The 20,623-nt window shown below is 42.6% G+C and overlaps 1 long non-coding RNA gene across 1 annotated transcript; it reads left to right on the top strand.

Moving 5' to 3' along the window:
* Positions 1 to 3,089: 3,089 nt before the first annotated feature.
* On the top strand, positions 3,090 to 14,857 carry LOC118942059. The gene is made up of 3 exons (XR_005037981.1): positions 3,090 to 3,260; positions 6,739 to 6,884; positions 14,380 to 14,857. It is a non-coding gene; the product is annotated as an uncharacterized LOC118942059 (long non-coding RNA).
* Positions 14,858 to 20,623: the final 5,766 nt, after the last annotated feature.

Below are 20,623 nucleotides of genomic sequence, written 5' to 3'. Positions count from 1 at the left end.
TCTGTGGCGATGGGAGAACATTCCAGAAGGATAACCATCTCTGCAGTATTCCACCAATCAGGACTTTATGGTAGAGTGGCCAGACATAAGCCACTCCTCAGTAAAAGGCACATGACAGCCCGCTTGGAGTTGCTAAAAGGCACCTAAAGACTCTCAGACCATGAGAAACAAGATTCTCTGGGTGTGTGTTTACACACTGCTGGAGCAGCTACTTAACCTCTAGGCTACCTGCCGCCCTTAGCTCAGTTAAATTAAAACTCATCTGGCCCAATAACCCCATTCCACATTCCACTACATCGTTGTTTGTTAGAAATTGTCAGAAAATCGAGGCAGTGGCCTGGCAAACAAACAATAGTCCCTTTGTAAGTATTCATACACCTTGACTTTTTCCGCGTTCGGTTATATTACAGCCTTATTCTAAACTCTATTAAATTGTTTTTTTTCCCTTATCAATCTGCACACAATGCACCATAATGACAAATGTTTGCTAATTTATAATAAAAAATAAACTGAAATATCACATTTACATAAGTATTCAGACCCTTTACTCAGTACTTAGTTTGTTCTCTTCAACAAAGTACTGAGTAAAGGGTCTGAATACTTATGTAAATGTGATATTTCAGTTTATTTTTTATTATAAATTAGCAAAAATGTATTAACACCTGTTTTTGCTTTGTCATTATGATGTATTGTGTGTAGATTGATGAGAAAAAAACAATTTGATACATTTTAAAAGGCCTAGTCGCAGCAGGTATGCAGTGAAAACCAAGGCCACAAGGCCTCTCTCGTACTTACTCCCTCTTTCACCATCACACACTCCGCACCAATCTGTGCCCAGCCCGCCACAGGAGTCGCTGCCATCCCTGCCGGCCAAACCCTCCCCTAACCGGGACGACGCTGGGCCAATTGAGCACTGCCCCATGGGTCTCCCAGTCGCGGCTGGCTGCGACAGAGCCTGGATTCAAACCAGGATCTCTAGTGGCAAAGCTAGCACTGCGATGCAGTGTCTTAGACCACTGCGCCACTCAGGAGGCTGCCACTCTTTTACTCATCACATATGCTGCTGCTACTATTTATTATCTATCCTGTTGTCTAGTCACTTTACCCCTACCTATACGTACTTACATTATCTACCTCAAGCACCTCGTACCCCTGAGCATCGACTCGTTGCTGGCACCCCGTGTATATAGCCAAGTTATCGTTACTCATTGTGTATTTTTTCCTTGTGTTATTCTTTCTTCAAACAGTTTCACTCTACATTGTTGGGAAGGGCCCGTAAGTCAGCATTTCACTGTTAGTCTACACCGGTTGTTTACGAAGCATGTGACAAATAAAACAAGGTTTTCTTTTATTTAGAAGAAACAGTTGCTCTAAGATACACCGTCAGTTAGCTGAATGTAAAAAACATCAGCTCTTTCCATGACACAGACTGACCAGGTGGATCCAGGTGAAAGCTATGATCCCTTATTGATGTCACCTGTTAAATCCACTTCAATCAGTGTAGATGAAGTGGAGGAGCCAGGTTAAAGAAGGATTTTCAAGCCTTGAGACAATTGAAACGTGGGTTGTGTATGTGTGCCATTCACAGGGTGAATGGGCAAGACAAAAGACTGAAGTGCCTTTCAATGGGTTGTAGGTAGTAGGTGCCAGGCGCACCGGTTTGAGTGTGTCAAGAACTGCAACGCTGCTGGGTTTTTGAAGCTCAACAGTTTCCCGTGTTTATCAAGAATGGTCCACTACCCAAAGGACATTCAGGCTAACTTGACACAACTGTAATATACACTACCGTTCAAAGGTTTGGGGTCACTTGGAAATGTACTTGTTTTTGAAAGAAAAGCACATTTTTTGCCCATTACAATAACATCAAATTGATCAGAAATCCAGTGTTGACATTGTTAATGTTGTAAATGACTATTGTAGCTGGAAACAGCTGATTTTTAATGGAATATCTACATAGGCGTACAGAGGCCCATTATCAGCAACCATCACTCCTGTGTTCCAATGGCACGTTGTGTTAGCTAATCCAAGTTTCTCATTTCAAAAGGCAAATTGATCGTTAGAAAACCCTTTGGCAATTATGTTAGCACAGCTGAAAACTGTTGTCCTGATTAAAGAAGCAATAAAACTGTCCTTCTTTAGACTAGTTGAGTATCTGGAGTATCGGCATGTATGGGTTCGATTACAGGCTCATGACGGCCAGAAACAAAGCAGTTTCTTCTGAAACTCATCAGTCAATTCTTGCTATGATAAATTAAGGCTATTCCATGCAAGAAATTTCCAAGAAACTGAAGATCTCGAACAACGCTGTGTACTACTCCCTTCACAGAACAGCACAAACTGGCTCTAACCAGAATAGAAAGAGTGGGAGGCCCCGGTGCACAACTGAGCAAGAGGACAAGTACATATTAGAGTGTCTAGTTTGAGAAACAGACGCCTCACAAGTCCTTAACTGGCAGCTTCGTTAAATAGTACACGCAAAACACCAGTCTCAAAGTCAACAGTGAAGAGGCGACTCCGGGATGCTGGCCTTCTAGGTAGAGTTCCTCTGTCCAGTGTCTGTGATCTTTTACCCATCTTAATCTTTTATTTTTATTGGCCAGTCTGAGATATGACTTTTTCTTTGTAACTCTGCCAGCATCCCAGAGTCGCCTCTTCACTATTGACTTTGAGACAGACTTATTATGGATTAAAGGCTGTGCATGATGACGTAGTGCCCATGAAAATGTATTTTGTAGTTATATTACCATATACCAAATAGAAAATACAAGTTAAATGCTTTCCATCGCATTTTCAACTCAACTGATGTTTTTGTCACTAAAACTGTTGTGTTAAATAGTAAATGTGTCTACTCTGGGCTTGGCACGTGCTCTCCAGCCACCCGCTCACAGATACAGTGTCACACCCTGGCCATAGAGAGGCTTTTATTCTCTATTTTGGGTAGGCCAGGGTGTGACTAATGTGGGCATTCTAGTTTCTTTATTTCTATGTTTTCTGTTTCTATGTTTTGGCTTTCTTTCTATTTCTATGGTTCTCAATCAGGGACAGCTATCTATCGTTGTCTTTGATTGGGAATCATACTTAGGCAGCCTTTCTTCCTTTGTATTTTATGGGGAAGTTGTCTTTGTTAGTGGCACCACAGCCCTAGTAAATTTCACGGTCGCGTCTTCGTTTCTTGTTTTGTTGGTGATGTTTGTATAAATAAAGGAAAATGTACGCTGCAACTTGGTTGGTTTCCACGACGTCAGTGACGTGCAGTGCAGGTAGGCTACCTAAATGATGATGTTATTATGGATAAATGCAACATTATTTTTTGTCAAACGGCAGCCAAACATCGATGATCATGTCACCAGAATAAGACCCTCGATATATTTATTGGAAAGGAGCATCAAGCTCCTCACTGTGCACTTTCAACACCCTGTGAATCAAATCAAATCACATTTTATTTGTCACATGTACCGAATACAACATGTGCTGACCTTACCGTGAAATGTTTACTTACAAGCCCTTAACCAACAATGCAGTTCAAGAAATAGAGTTAAGAAAATATTTACCAAATAAACTAAAGTGAAAAATCAAATAAAAAAATCTGATCAAAAAGTTAAAAAAATTCCATAACAATAACGAGGCTATGTACAAGGGGTACGGGTATGGAGTCAATATGCGGGGGGTGGCGATGTAAATAGTCCCGGTGGCCATTTGATTAACTGTTCAGTAGTCTTATGGCTTGGGGGTAGGAGCTGTTAAGGAGCCTTTTGGTCCTAGACTTGGCGCTCCGGTACCGCTTGCCGTGCGGTAGCAGAGAGAACAGTCTATGACTTGGGTGACTGGGGTCTTTGACAATTTTAGGGCCTTCCTCTGACACCACCTATTATATAGGTCCTGGATGGCAGGACGCTTGGCCCCAGTGATGTACTGTGCCGTACACACTACCTTCTGTAGCGCTTTACGGTCAGATGCCGAGCAGATGCCATACCAGGCGGTGATGCAAACGGTCAGGATGCTCTCGATGGTGCAGCTGTATAACTTTCTGAGGATCTGGGGACCCATGCCAAATCGTTTCAGTCTACTGAGGGGGAAAGGAGTTGTCGTGCCCTCTTCACAACTGTCCTGGTGTGTTTGGACCATGACAAATTGTTGGTGATGTGGACACAAAGGAACTTGAAACTCTCAACCCGCTCCACTTCAGCCCTGTTGAAGATAATGGAGGCCTGTTGTCTTGCGATCAGCTCCATTGTCTTGATCACGTTGAGGGAGAGGTTCTTGTCCTGGCACCACACTTCCAGGTCTCTGACCTCCTCTCTATAGGCTGTCTCATCTTTTGTCGGCTACCACTGTTGTGTCGTCAGCAAACTTAATGATGGTGTTGGAGTCGTGCTTGGCCACGCAGTCGTGGGTGAACAGGGAGTACAGGAAGCTCACCATAATTTATTTAATCTGTAGCCTAATAAACTGTATGCTTTCCCGAGTCATCGTGGGAGGACCATACAACATAACTCTGCGTGACCAAGTTTCTTCGATATGATGGTTATTTATCAATATTTGCACAAAAACGTTTCCACTGTGATTTCTCAGATAATTCAATTTACCGACACAAAAAGACCCCACCACGCTGAAAAAACAAATAATCTGTCGACATTTATACAACTGTATAGTCATTTCCTGTTTCCATCAGCCCGGTCGTGAAGTTTTACATGCGCCAGGTAATTAATCTGCATTAAATGGTTGGATGGAAACCTGGTTACAGTGGTAGTCCTTGGTCTCCGGCTTTTCAGAAGTATATTTCAACAGCAACTGTGTGGGGCGGCAGGGTAGCCTAGTGGTTAGAGCGTTGGACTAGAACGTTGGACTAGTAACTAAGTAAGGTTGCAAGTTCAAACCACCGAGCTGACAAGGTACAAATCTGTCGTTCTGCCCCTGAACAAGGCAGTTAACCCACTGTTCCTAGGCCGTCATTGAAAATAAGAATTTGTTCTTAACTGACTAGCCTAGTTAAATAAAGGTTAAAAAAATAAATGGAGATGGGCATTTTAAAATGATTTCCTAGCTGGACTAAACCTAGTCACGGACTAAAAAACTGCTTGATGGAGAACATCTTGGCAAAACTAGACCATAAAAACAGAGTGGAACTGGACACTAAGATGTCATAAGATGTGAGACCATGAGGCTTTAGTCCGAGAGGAGACACAACTGACAGTTTTACTAACACAAATTAGTCACCCTGACGCCTTCAAAAAGCTTCAAACACTTCCTAGATTAGATCTATCCCACCCCTTCTAACATCCCCACACACCTCTCTCCCCCTGCACACACCTCTGTTAGCTTCTGTGAGCCTGTGGTGATGCTGTAATTGAGGTACGATTTCTCTGTAATTGTGGAGGGGCAGCCGTGTTAAGGAGAATCACCCAGATGCTTTCTACACTCGAGCGTCAATGAGTTTGACCTGAAAACGTCCATATAATGCCTGCAGCTCTTCACATATGAGCTTAGCAAAACTGTAAAATTCCCAAACAACTAAAACCACCAAACACATATTATAAAACCACCAAAACCCAGGAGAATCACAGAAAAACACCAAACCAAGGCTAAAACAGGTTATACAAAACACACACACAAAGCCAACAAAACACAGAAGCTAAACCACCAAACAATCTTTTTTTGTTTGTTACATTGCCACATTTGATTTCCAGGCCAGTGCTGAGAATGGGTCTTTGATCCATGTGCAGTATGATGGATGAGAATGGGACTAGCAGACTGCCCAGATACATAGCAGACCTCCTAACCAAACACACACACACACAGAACACACACACACGAGGACCAGGAATAGTAACTCTAATCATCATAATTATGTCCTACTCAAGAGATATCCACAGTCATTATTTTAGCTTCAGTTAAAGTTCAGGTTCTGTAAATTCAAGCTTATGACCAGGGCAAGGTTAAGGGTTGGAAGGTTAGCAAAGTACCATCCTGCATTTCAGATGTTTAAGAGGTAATTATGGTTTAGTAATGTGTGAGGATCACTGACTGCCCTGCCTTAGTGTTACACAATCACCTCTAGTCCAGTACTTCTCAAGGTCCCTACACAGTGCAGTGCAGTACAGCTAGAGAGAGAAACATCCTGCCAATTCATTGGCCAGTAACTACAGGGGGTGGCCCGTCTTGGCCAATCCCAGGTCATGATACCCATCAATACCATTTGGATTTCCATGGCAACCCTTTATGACAAGGCCAGGAACAGAGCTGGGTTGGCCTGGCGACCCATATTTCCACCAGATGTTTTCTGAGAAAAAGTTCAGATATGAGGAGGGGATTATTCCAAACATTCACCTCCTCTACAAATACCTTTCCAAGATGCTGGCCATCCAAACATCAGAGTAATGTTCTGGTGCTCCTGCTGAGTTTGGCTGGGCTGAAAGGGCCCTGTCTCTGGCTCCTGTCTGTCTCCCTCGGCCAAGGAATTACTGGATCCGGGGTCTTGGTACAGTATTTACACTTAGCCATCGCTACATGTCACACCTAAAGTACACAACCATATACTACTTTAATCTGATTTGAGCTTGGAAACAGCTGACGGAAATCAACAGGTCTTAGTTTGGCGATTGGTCATGAACGGGGAGTAAAAAGAGATTGAAAAAACAGAAGTTCAACTCAGATTTATGCATGTTCTCTTTTCATATGATTATGATGGATGGATCGACAGTACACCTTACTATTTTGAACTTCTTTTCGTTTACTCAGAATGCAGTATTGGCAGACTGCTGTTTGCTGTTAAAGTTATCCCCATTTTCCAGCTCCTGGCCTCGTTCTCTCCTGCAGGCCTCCTCCAATTGTATTCAAAGCAATGCGGGCTAATACATCTACACTGACTGAAGTGGATTTAACAGGTGACAATAAGGGATCATAGTTTTCACACGGATTCACCTGGTCAGTCTATGTCATGGAAATAACAGATTATTCATGTTTTGTACACTCAGTGTATATTTGATAGTAACAACTTGGTTGTCATTCTTATACAATATGTAGTCTGCCCACATTGTTGGGACGATGCAACATTGCTCATCAGCTCCACATTGCCCCCAAAGCAGATGACTCGAGATCAGCCCTCACCTCACCTGAAACAAGCACTCTTTGGATCTGCTGCCCTTTTAGGCCCCAATATGAGCTCAACAAATCTAATTTATTTGGTCGCATACACGTGTTTAGCAGATGTTATTGTGGGTGTAGTGAAATTCTTGTGTTTCTAGCTTCAACAGTGCAGTAATTTCTAACAAGGAATATCTAACAATTTCACAATACACACATCTAAAGTAAAGGGATGGAATTAAGACTATATAAATATTTGGATGAGCAATGTCATAGCGGCATAGACTAAGATTCAGAAGAATAGGATAGAATACAGTATATACACACGAGATGAGTAGTGTTCCATTATTAAAGTGGCAGTGATTTCAAATATATGTATATAGGGCAGCAGGTTCTAATGTGCTAGTGATGGCTATTTAACAGTCTGATGGCTTTGAGAAAGAAGCTGTTTTTCAGTCTCTCGGTCCCAGCTTTGATGTACAGTTGAAGTCGGAAGTTTACATACACTTAGGTTGAAGTCATTAAAACAGTTTTTTCAACCACTCCACAAATTTCATGTTAACAAACTATAGTTTTGGAAAGTCGGTTAGGACATCTACTTTGTGCATGACACAAGTAATTGTTTACAAACAGATTATTTCACTTATAATTCACTGTATCACAATTCCAATGGGTCAGAAGTTTACATACACTAAGTTGACTGTGTCTTCAAACTGTCACGACTTCCGCCGAAGTTGGTTCCCCTGCCTGTTCGGGCGGTACTCGGCGGTCGTTGTCACCGATCCCTTTTTCGTTTTCTGTTTGTTTTGTCTTATTAGTTGCACCTGTGTCTTTTGTGTTTGCTTGATGGGCTTCCTAATTTAAAGTTAGTATACCCGCCCTTGTTTTGTGCGGGATTACTCTTGTTACTTGTGTATGATTTTGGTGTTCGTGCTCCGGACCTGGTACCCTGTGGGTTGGTCCACATTTTTCCGCGCCCTGTGTTGTGGGCATTGTTTTCTGTGCAATTATTAAAGTGCACTTCTTTCTGTGGAAATATATGCTGTCTGCGCCTGATTCCTTCTCACGCACCTAGTTATCCGTGACAGAATCCCGCACCTTAAATGGAATCAGCAGGAGCAGCCGCACCCCCTCTCCTCTTCCATCACACCAGCATTCTCCACCGTATAGGATCGGCCATGGATCTGATGATGGAGAGGATGGACCGATGGGAGAGGAGTGGCCTTCCCACCTCATCTCCAGCACCCCCTCCACCAGCACCTCCTACCCCTGCTACAGGATCCGGCTCCGGGGTTCTGCGTCTGGCGCTCCCTAGGGAGTATGATGGGACGGCGGCTGGGTGTCAGGGGTTCCTCCTCCAACTAGAACTCCCTCTCTACAGCATAAGGTGCTAGTTGATTCAGACACAGCTGGGAACTTCATGGATCGTAGGCTCGCGTTAAGGCTAGGGATTCCCCTGGTGTCGTTAGACCTACCTTTCCCCGTGCACTCCTTAGATAGCCAACCATTAGGGTCAGGAGTGGTCAGGGAGGCCACGGTGCCACTGGACATGGTTACGCAGGGGGGTCGTAAGGAGCGGATTAGTCTATTCCTTATCGATTCACCTTTAAATCTATATCTGACATGGTACAGGCATCTTCTTTTTTAGTAGTATACTGTTTTATACTGCCGTCTCAAACCAGAAAAAGCACATCAAATCATGCCTTTATAACCCAGGTGCCAACTATGCCCTGGCAGGTTGTCTTGCGGTTGTAAACAACCAACATAAACAAAAACAACTACAGTCGGCTCCATTCCATTCAGACTCCTCATGCCAGACATGATGGGAATGTAAATAATATTCTACAAAAGAGACTAAACATACTGCTATAAGATTTGTGGTAAAAATCACTCATTTGACTGTGATAATGTCTGATAACATTCTGTGTGTCTTTGGTTAAATCCCATGATGGCAGCCTTGTGGCTCCTGTAGTCGGAAGTGTTATTTCTTCTGACCTGCACATCACAGTGGACATTTCCAGGAACTCTGTAAGTGAGAGAGACTGAGTCCTCACTGCTGAGTTGTTGGGATGGTGGTTGCTTCAGACTTGGCCATTAGCGAAGGATGTTGGTGCCAGTTTTAACACAGTTTAGTCCTGTACAGGGAGCCAGCTGGACACAGAGCAGAGACGGAGTAGGACGGAGCTTTCTAGAAATGAACAGGATATCAGGTTATGCCTGGCAAGCGGATAATGATTAATGAGTTTGGATCAAAGGCATGATGGTGATGGGAGAGGTCAACACACGGAAGAAGGGCTATGATAATGAGGACTAACAGACTGCTCTCTCTGACTCTCTTGCTTCGCCTACATACTTAATGGTGAGGTCACTGGAGTTGTTCTCAGCCCAGTTGATCTAGATGTATGAGTGAAACCACTGGACCTACGGTCAACCATTAGCATTGACAGACAGCGTCAGTGATCAAATTTTGGATTGAGAGTTCAGAACCGTCAGCATCGGTTAGAAGTCTGGGATGGAGGCAGGGTTCCTCTGAGATCTCTGTGAGTCAAGGATGAGGACCTATATTGTTCTGTTTGATCGCTGGATCTGTGGATGGGCATGCTGCCATCCTAACATCCCATATGTTTGGAACGGATGAGGGTTCAGGTTTAGTGGAATGGGTTTTCAGGTTTGAAATCTCTCTCCCTAGCCCATCTCATTCTCTCACTATCTCTACTATATATATATATATATACACTACCGTTCAAAAGTTTGGGGTCACTTAGAAATGTAGGCTATTCCATGTGAGAAATTGCCAAGAAACTGAAAATCTCATACAATGCTGTGTACTACTCCCTTCACAGAACAGTGCAAACTGTCTCTAACCAGAATAGAGGAGTGGGAAGCCCCAGAGGACAACTGAGCAAGAGCACAAGTACATTAGAGTGTCTAGAAGGCCACCATCCCGGAGTCGCCTCTTCACAGTTGACATTGAGACTGGTGTTTTGCGGGTACTATTTAATGAAGCTGCCAGTTGAGGCGTCTGTTTCTTAAACTAGACATTCCAATGTACTTGTCCTCTTGCTCAGTTGTGCACCGGGGCCTCCCACTGTGTGTAGAAAATATTAGGAATACCTGCTCTTCCCATGACATAGACTGACCAGGGGAATCTAGGTGAAAGCTATGATCCCTTATTGATGTCACCTGTTAAATCCATGTCATTCAGAGGGTGAAAGGGCAAGACAAAATATTGAAGTGCCTTTGAACGGGAAATGGTAGTAGGTGCCATGCACACCGGTTTGAGTGTGTCAAGAACTGGAATGCTGCTAGGTTTTTCACCCTCAACAGTTTCCCATGTATATCAAGAATGGTCTACCACCCAAAGGACATCCAGCCAACTTGACAAAACTGTGGAGTCAACATGGGCCAGCATACTGTATATAGTTGAAGTCAGAAGTTTACATACACTTAGGTTGGAGACATTAAAACTCGTTTTTCAACCACTCCACAAATTTCTTGTTAACAAACTATAGTTTTGGCAAGTTGGTTAGAACATCTACTTTGTGCATGACAAATTGTTCCAACAATTGTTTACAGACAGATTATTTCACTTATAATTCACTGTATCACAATTGTAATTACATACACATTAGCCAAATACATTTAAGCTCAGTTTTTCACAATTCCTGACATTTAATCCTAGTAAAAAATTCCCTGTTTTACATCAGTTAGGATCACCACTTTATTTTAAGAATGTGAAATGTCAGAATAACAGTAGAGAGTGATTTATTTCAGCTTTTATTTCTTTCATCACATTCCCAGTGGGTCAGAAGTTTACATACACTCAATTTGTATTTTGTAGCATTGCCTTTAAATTGTTTAACTTTTCTAGGGTAGGGGGCAGCATTCGGAATTTATAATTGGTAGAGTTGGATAGAAAACACTCTAAAGTTTCCAAAACTGTTGAAATAGTGTATGTGAGTATAACAGAACTGATTTGGAAGGCAAAAACATGAGAAAAATTCATCCAGGAAGTATGATTTGTTGTTGTTGTAGTTGTCTATTCAATGCCATTACAGTATCCATTGACTTATGACTCAAATTGCAGCTCCTATGCCTTCCACTAGATGTCAACAGTCTTTAGAAATTGTTTCAGGCTTGTATTCTGAAAAATGAGGGAGTAAGAGCAGTCTGAATGAGTGGACCGTGCAGTGTCACAGAGCTTTTTCATGCACAATCCCGAGAGAGTGCATTTCTTGTTTACCTTTTATATTGACAACGTTATTGTCCGGTTGAAATGTTATCGATTATTTAGGCTAAAAACAACCTGAGGATTGAATATAAACATCGTTTGACATGTTTCTATGAACTTTAGGGATACAATTTAGATTTTTTTGTCTGCTTGTTGTGACTGCGTTTGAGCCTGTGGATTACTGAAGAAAACGCGCGAACAAAACTGAGGTTTTTGGACATGAGAGACTTTATCGAACAAAACAAACATTTATTGAGTAAATGAATGTCTTGTCTTTTGAGTGCAACCATATGAAGATCATCAAAGGTAAGTGATTCATTTTTTTCTCTATTTCTGACTTGTGTAACTGTTCTACTTGGCTGGTTCCTGTTTGTAATGATTTGTCTGCTGGGCGATGTCCTCAAATAATCGTAAGGTATGCCTTCACCATAAAGCCTTTTTGAAATCTGACACTGTGGTTGGATTCACAAGAAGTTAATCTTTAAACCTATGTAAAATACTTGTATGTTTTCTAAATTTTTAAAATGACTATTTCTGTATTTGAATTTGGCGCTCTGCAATCTCACTGGATGTTGGCCAGGTGGGAAGCTAGCAACCCACATACCCTAGTGAGGTTAACCTGGGTCAGACATTTTGGGTAGCCTTCCACAAGCTTCCCACAATAATTTGGGTGAATTTTGGCCCATTCCTCCTGACAGAGCTGGTGTAACTGAGCCAGGTTTGTAGGCTTCTTTCTCGCACATGCTTTTTCAGTTCTGCCCACAAATTTTCTATAGGATTGAGGTCAGGGCTTTGTGATGGCCACTCCAATACCTTGACTTTGTTGTCCTTAAACCATTTTGTCACAACTTTAGAAGTGTGCTTGGGGTCACTGTCCATTTGGAAGACCCATTTGCAACCAAGCTTTAACTTCCTGACTGATGTCATGAGATGTTTCTTCAATATATCCACATAATTTCCCTACCTCATGATGCCATCTATTTTGAGAAGTGCACCAGTCCCTCCTGCAGCAAAGCACCCCCACATCATGATACTGCAACCCCTGTGCTTCAAGGATGGGATGGTGTTCTTCGGCTTGCAAGCCTCCCCCTTTTCCCTCCAAACATAACGATGGTCATTATGGCCAAACAGTTCTATTTTTGTTTCATCAGACCAGAGGACATTTATCCAAAAAGTACGATCTTTGTCCCCATGTGCAGTTGCAAACCATAGTTTGGCTTTTTTTATGGCGGTTTTGGAGCAGTGGCTTCTTCCTTGCTGAGCTGCCTTTCAGGTTATGTCGATATAGGACTCGTTTTACTGTGGATATTGATACTTTTGTACCTGTTTTCTTCCAGCATCTTCACAAGGTCCTTTGCTGTTGTTCTGGGATTGATTTGCACTTTTTGCACCAAAGTGCGTTCATCTCTAGGAGACAGAACGCGTCTCCTTCCTGAGCGGTATGACGGCTACGTGGTCCCATGGTGTTTATACTTGCGTACTATTGTTTGTACAGATGAACGTGGTACCTTCAGCTGTTTGGAAATTGCTCCCAAGGATGAACCAGACTTGTGGAGGTCTACAATTTTTTTTGAGGTCTTGGCTGATTTCTTTTGATTTTCCCATTATGTCAAGCAAAGAGGCTCTGAGTTTGAAGGTACGACTAGAAATACATCCACAAGTCCACCTCCAATTGACTCAAATTATGCCAATTAGCCTAACAGAAGCTTGTAAAGCCATGACATAATTTTCTGGAATTTTCCAAGCTGTTTAAAGGCACAGTCCACTTAGTGTATGTTACACTCAGTCAACTTAGTGTAATTGTGATACAGTGAATTATAAGTGAAATAATCTGTCTGTAAACAATTGTTGGAAAAATTACTTGTGTACAAAGTAGATGTCCTAACCGACTTAACAAAACTATAGTTTGTTGACAAGAAATTTGTGGAGTGGTTGAAAAACTAGTTTTAATGACTCCAACCTGAGTGTATGTAAACTTCCGACTTCAACTGCATATATACATACATACATGCATGCATACATTACATACATACATGCATACATGCATACATTCAAGTAACTGCCAAAATAAAGGAAACACCAACAAAAAGAGTCTTAATAGGACATCACGAGCCAGAACACCTTCAATGCACCTTGGTTTAAAACACTTTTCTGGAACTCTATTAGAGGAAAGAGACGTCATTCTTCCACGAGGAATTCCATCATTTAGTGGTTTGTTGATGGTGGTAGAAAACGTCACAGTTACCTGTATACTATTTATACATATACTGTATTTACAGTATATATCATGCTTAGAGTCTTGTATTAAAATGCCCAGTTGACCATTATTGTGGCTACCATGCCTAGAAGAAGAAATCTCAGTGACTTTGAAAGAGAGGTCTCGAGGACATTTCACCTTAATGTCCTACTAAAAAGGTTGGAAAACAATTATATTTTTGAAAAGTCATTACTTTTTTCAGCTCCTGAATTTGTTAAAATGCTATTTTAAGCTTAAGGGTTAGGCTTACGGTTTTGGGGTTAGTGGTAGGGTTAGGGTTAGTTTAGTGTTTAAGTTAGGTGTTATTTAAAAAATATATATACGCCAAAAAGTCCTGCATTTTCTTTCAAACACAGCTGTGTGTGTCTGTCTGTCTGTCTGTCTGTCTGTCTGTCTGTCTGTCTGTCTGTCTGTCTGTCTGTCTGTCTGTCACCAGATCTCAACCCAATTGAACACTTATGGGTGATTCTGAAGCCGGGCCTGAGACAGCGTTTTCCACCACAATCGACAAAACAACAAAACAGAAAATGCTGGAGAATGGTGTCACATCCCTCCAATAGAGTTCTAGACACTTGTAGAATCTTTGCCAAGGTGCATTGAAGCTGTTCTGGCTCGTGTTGGCCCATCGCACTTTTAATACACGGTGTGTTTGTGTTTCCTTTATTTTGGTAGTTACCTGTATGCGTCTCTTCCTCTCCCTCTCTCATGCTCATTCACTCTCTCTATCCCTCTCTTATACTCTCTCTCTGTTTCTCTCTCTGTCTCTCTCTCTGTCTTTCTCTCTGTGTGTGTCTCTCTCTCTCCTCAGACTGCCGGCTCAGCAGGAAGCCCTAGAGTGATGGATGACCACTGACAAGACGGAAAAATCCCAACAACCACAGAAGTTGAAGAGGAGAGAGGGAGACAGACGGAGGGAATAAAAATGAAATAACACTACAGCTTCACAGGTGTCCGCGGCCTCAACCAGCCAGACTGTTACGCAACACACATTTTTGGTGGGCAGATTTAATATATTGGCATTCGCCATGAGAGGATCCACTGAGTTAAACATCTCCTTTGGTTGAGGGTGAGCATTTGCTGGCAGAGCAGGCAGGCAGCAGCTGTAGACTGTGAACTTGTATTGCAACCGAAGAAGAGTAAGCAACTTTATTTTTTCTTCTTGGTCTAAGACAGGAACATTATTATTTTGGAGGGAGATATAGTTAGTTTGTGGCTTGAAGAGGGACCGTATTCTGTACAAGTTAATGATTTTAAATGTTAAAATTAAAAGACCTATCAAACCACAAGCGTTAGTCATTACTTTGTCATCATATTCTTGACACAAAGGGTGATATACAGTATCTGTTGTAAACATGGCAGAGAAATTCACTTTAGTCAACTCCTCTCCACTCTACATTGATGGCTCAATCAGCAGGGGTCTGCTGGGTATTCAGACATCACACACAACTCTCCTGGTTCTCAGGCAGGTCCTGGCAGGCCACGCAAACTCAGAGAGAACAGTTCAGAGACTCAAGCTGTGGTCAAAGTCTAGGGGAGTGCTGGTAAACTGAACAAAGAGTTTCACATCAGCTCCCTAAAGTCCACTACTCAACCTGTCTGGTCCCCTTTCCTTGTCCCCTTGACCCTTTCCTTGTCCCCTGTCCTTTTCCCCTTGTCCCCTGTCCTTGTCCCCTTTCCTTTTCCCCTTGTTCCATGTCCTTGTCCCCTTGTCCCCTTTCCTTTTCCCCTTGTTCCCTGTCCTTGTCCCCTGTCCTTGTCCCCTTTCATGTTCCCTGTCCTTGTCCCCTGTCCTTGTCCCCTTTCATTTTCCCCTTGTTCCCTGTCCTTATCCCCTTTCCTTTTCCCCTTGTTCCCTGTCCTTGTCCCCTTTCCTTTTCCCCTTGTCCCCTGTCCTTGTCCCCTGTCCTTGTCCCCTTTCCTTTTCCCCTTGTCCCCTGTCCTTGTCCCCTGTCCTTGTCCCCTGTCCTTTTCCCCTTGTCCCCTGTCCTTGTCCCCTTTCCTTTTCCCCTTGTTCCCTGTCCTTTTCCCCTTGTCCCCTGTCCTTGTCCCCTCTCCTTTCCTCTATGCCTGGGGTATTGAAATCCTACCCTAGAAGGTCTGGACTACTGGTGGTTTTCTATTCAACCTAATATTTAATTGCACCCACCTGGTGTCCAATGTCTAAATCAGTCCCTGATTAGAGGGGAAGAATGAAAAAAGCAGTGGAAATGGCGTCGAGGTTCAGATGTGAATTTGAGGGATCCATACACCAAATCCTCACGACTATACCATTCCTCCCCCTGTCCCCTGTCCCCTTCCCACCATACCCTTCCAACGTTCTCTTATACACCCCAGCCCTAATACACATTCCACTACACTACTATACCCCAGAGCCCCAGGTTTCCTGACTTATGCTCTTTATCCTACCCCAGCCCTAATACTCTCTCCACTACACTACTATACCCCAGAGCCCCAGGTTTCCTGACTTATGCTCTTTATCCTACCCCAGCCCTAATACTCTCTCCACTACACTACTATACCCCAGAGCCCCAGGTTTCCTGACTTATGCTCTTTATCCTACCCCAGCCCTAATACACATTCCACTACACTACTATACCCCAGAGCCCCAGGTTTCCTGACTTATGCTCTTTATCCTACCCCAGCCCTAATACACATTCCACTACACTACTATACCCCAGAGCCCCAGGTTTCCTGACTTATGCTCTTTATCCTACCCCAGCCCTAATACACATTCCACTACACTACTATACCCCAGAGCCCCAGGTTTCCTGACTTATGCTCTTTATCCTACCCCAGCCCTAATACACATTCCACTACACTACTATACCCCAGAGCCCCAAGTTTCCTGACTTATGCTCTTTATCCTACCCCAGCCCTAATGCTCTCTCCACACCAGACTACTGCCACTCCTCTCTGCACATGCCTCTCATTATTAACAGTATAGTTAATTGAGGTGATTTCAGTCATGGTGTTCAGGTCTGGCTCATAAATAACAGGCTGACAGGCTGAGGGTCACATTAGAGGAATGAAATGTGTCTGGTCCTAATGCAGGACGTATGTTTCCCCTCAGGACACACACACAAACACACACACACACACACACACTTCCTCGCCCTAGAGAGTCTCTGCCTTAAGATGTATCTAAACAGATGCTCATTTGATTGAAGTAACTAAATCATTCCCGACACTGAATGACTATAGCTTATATCTGAAATTTAGAAACACATTTTATTGATTGACACAGGGCTCTTTTACCGGGAGCTGTTCATTCCTGCCACATGCTTGTCCAATTGATATACCGGTTCAGTGGATTCTGGAATACCAGTTTATAATTTGAAACAAAAAGTGTGTTTCCTGGAATACTTCTGGAAGTAAAAAAAGTGACCTATACCAAACCACATGAGGAGAGAACGGAATCTTTTCAAACATGGCAAACATCTCACATGCATGAGGCTATTAAAATGACATTGATTCGCAAGGTCCTGGAACTCTGGCTGGGTGCATATTGTGAACACATGGAATTATATGTTCAGTCCGCTTGTGATAAACACTTTGGGCATGTTGTCCACGTATAGAAAAATAGAAAGTGTGTGTGTGTGTGTGTGTGTGTGTGTGTTAGTGCCTGCATGGCTTTGTGTGCGGACACATGTGCAGAGCGAAATGGCAGAAATCAGGCAATCAAAAGTCTATCGTGCTAAACGCTGAACTTACATCTTGGCCAGGCTCGTCTTCATTCTATTGCAGCATACTGTAGAAGAATATAACCATAATGTGTAACATGCTGACCAGACCGCTCTCGCGCGTGCGTCTGCGTGCGCCAGCGCGCCCATGTTGATTTTGTCCACCCACAGCAGATGCGATCAGGACACGAAGGTTGAAATATCAAAACAAACTCTGAACCCACTATATTAATTTGGGGACAGGTCGAAAAGCATTAAACATTTATGCCAATGTAGCTAGCTAGCTACTACTCCGACAATGAATCCACATATAAAAGGGGAAACCGAGTGTGTTTCTAGTAATCTCTCCTCCTTAGGCTTCTTCTTCTTTGGACTTTATATGGCTGTTGACAATCAACTTTAAGATGTATTACCATCTCGTACTGGACTGGACTGTGGACCTCAGTTCAACTTTCAATCACCCACGTGGATATATGCTCCTAAAAAACCAATGAGGAGATGGGAGAGGCGGGATTTGCAGCCCGTCAAGAGTCACAAATAGAACCAAGTTCTATTTTGGCGCCTGGTTACGCAGACGCTCGTTGACACGCGTGAGCAGTGTGGGTGCAATGATTGAATACATGTATGTGTACATTTTTTTTGCAATGCGAGTGGTGAGGTCAGCATGCAACTTTTAAAGGAAGAACCACAGTAAGGGTGAAACTGCTCACTCTGTGAGAAAACAAACCTATCTCGCTATTTTTCTTTATTTTATTTTTTATTTCACCTTTATTTAACCAGGTAGGCTAGTTGAGAACAAGTTCTCTTTTGCAACTGCAACCTGGCCAAGATAAAGCGTAGCAATTCGACACATACAACAACACAGAGTTACACATGGAATAAACAAAACATACAGTCAATAATACAGTAGAACAAAATTTTAAAAAAGTCTATATACAGTGAGTGCAAATGAGGTAAGTTAAGGGAGTTAAGGCAATAAATATGCCATGGTGACAAAGTAATTACAATATAGCAATACACACTGGAATGGTAGAGGTGCAGAAGATGAATGTGCAAATAGAGATACTGGGGTGCAAAGGAGCAAGATAAATAAATAAATACAGTAAGGGGATGAGGTAGGTAGATAGATGGGCTGTTTACAGATAAGCTATGTACAGGTGCAGTGATCTGTGAGCTGCTCTGACAGCTGGTGCTTAAAGCTAGTGAGGGAGCTATGAGTATCCAGCTTCAGAGATTTTTGCAGTTCGTTCCAGTCATTGGCAGCAGAGAACTGGAAGGAAAGACGACCAAAGGAGGAATTGGCTATGGGGGTGACCAGTGAGATATACCTGCTGGAGCGCGTGCTACGAGTGGGTGCTGCTATGGTGACCAGTGAGCTGAGATAAGGTGGGGCTTTACCTAGCAGAGACTTGTAGATAACCTGTAGCCTATGGGTTTGGCGACGAGTATGAAGCGAGGGCCAACCAACGAGAGCGTACAGGTCGCAATGGTGGGTAGTATATGGGGCTTTGGTGACAAAACGGATGGCACTGTGATAGACTGCATCCAGTTTGTTGAGTAGAGTGTTGGATGCTATTTTATAGATGACATCGCCAAAGTCGAGGATCGGTAGGATGGTCAGTTTTACGAGGGTATGTTTGGCAGCATGAGTGAAGGATGCTTTGTTGCGATAAAGGAAGACAATTGTAGATTTCTTTTTGGATTGGAGATGCTTAATGTGAGTCTGGAAGGAGAGTTTACAGTCTAACCAGACACCTAGGTATTTGTAGTTGTATACGTATTCTAAGTCAGAACCGTCCAGAGTAGTGCTGGACGGGCGGGCAGGTGCACGCAGCGATCGGTTGAATAGCATGCATTTAGTTTTACTTGCGTTTAAGAGCAGTTGGAGGCCACGGAAGGAGAGTTGTATGGCATTGAAGCTCGTCTGGAGAGTTGTTAACACAGTGTCCAAAGAAGGTTATACAAAATGGTGTCGTCTGCGTGTATCAGAGAATCACTAGCACCAAGAGCAACATCATTGATGTATACAGAGAGCCAAGCCCTGTGGCCAAGGTGTTGAATATACTAAATCCAAATTGATCCACCTAGATATTCCTCTAGAATAATCCTATAATATTATAATGGGTGAATTAGGGGACAAACACGTCGCTATCAACAACATTCTCTCTTCTCATTCCCTGTCCCTGTCTCTTTCTCTCTCTCTCTCTCTCTTTTTCACTCTTTCTTTCTCTTTTCACTCTTTCTCTGTGTCATTCTCTCTCTTTCTCTCTCTCTCTCTTTTTCACTCTTTCTTTCTCTTTTCTCTCTTTCTCTCTTTCTGTGTCATTCTCTCTTTCTCTCTCCATCTCTCGTTCTCTCTCTCTTTCTCTCTGTCTCTTTTTTTCTTTCTTTCTCATTTCTCTCTCTCGTTCTCTCTTTTTCCGTCTCTTTCTCTCTCTCTCTTTTCTCTCGTTCTCTCTCTCTCTCTCTCTTTTTTTCTTTCTTTCTCATTTCTCTCTCTCGTTCTCTTTTTCTCTCTTTTTTCTCTCTCTCTCTTTCTCTCTCTCTTTTCTCTCTGATTTTTTTGCATGTTTCTTGCACTCTAATATCCAGAACTTGGATGGGGATCTGAATCCAAATCAAACCGAAACTGAATGTTCCTGTCAAAACGTAGACTTATGTGTTTCCATGCCCAATGATAATAGGGCCGGTCCAAGAAAATAATAACAATAATAATAGATGGATTTTATATAGTGCTTTTAATTACAAGTAGAATCTCAAAATCAAAATCTCAAAAAAACTAGATGGCCCTACTCTATTGGAGCTTTGGAGGAAGGTTGTGCTGTTTATCACCAATGTCATATTCGCTGAGGAAAACACTGTTGATTAGAGTCACATTACATTGTCACAGTGAAAAGATCAAACAGTTTGTAAAACAATGTGTGAAAACAAAGCAGAATGGGGATGGAAGGACGGAGAGAGAGAAGAAAACAGCACGTTGAAGCTTCAAACTGGAAGACAAGATGTTTTGATTTTCACATGTGGATAAAAAAAAATCCCAGTTTCTGGCATAAACAGTGTCAACTCCTTTTGATCAGAACGTTTTCAAGCAGTTCACAGATGTGAGAATTCCTCTCTCTGTTTCTGTGTACACTTGTTTGCACACACAGATGCACCCCCCCCCCCCCCCCCCCCCCTACACACACACACACACACACTATATATACACACATATATATAATATATACACACACATATATACAGTGGGGCAAAAAAATATTTAGTCAGCCACCAATTGTGCAAGTTCTCCCACTTAAAAAGATGAGAGAGGCCTGTAATTTTCATCATAGGTACACTTCAACTATGACAGACAAAATGAGAGAAAAAAATCCA

This window comes from Oncorhynchus mykiss, chromosome 20, assembly GCF_013265735.2.
Source record: "Oncorhynchus mykiss isolate Arlee chromosome 20, USDA_OmykA_1.1, whole genome shotgun sequence".
NCBI lineage: Eukaryota > Metazoa > Chordata > Actinopteri > Salmoniformes > Salmonidae > Oncorhynchus > Oncorhynchus mykiss.
The sequence above is the reverse complement of the archived record's forward strand: the minus strand, read 5'-3'. Positions and strand labels throughout refer to the sequence as shown.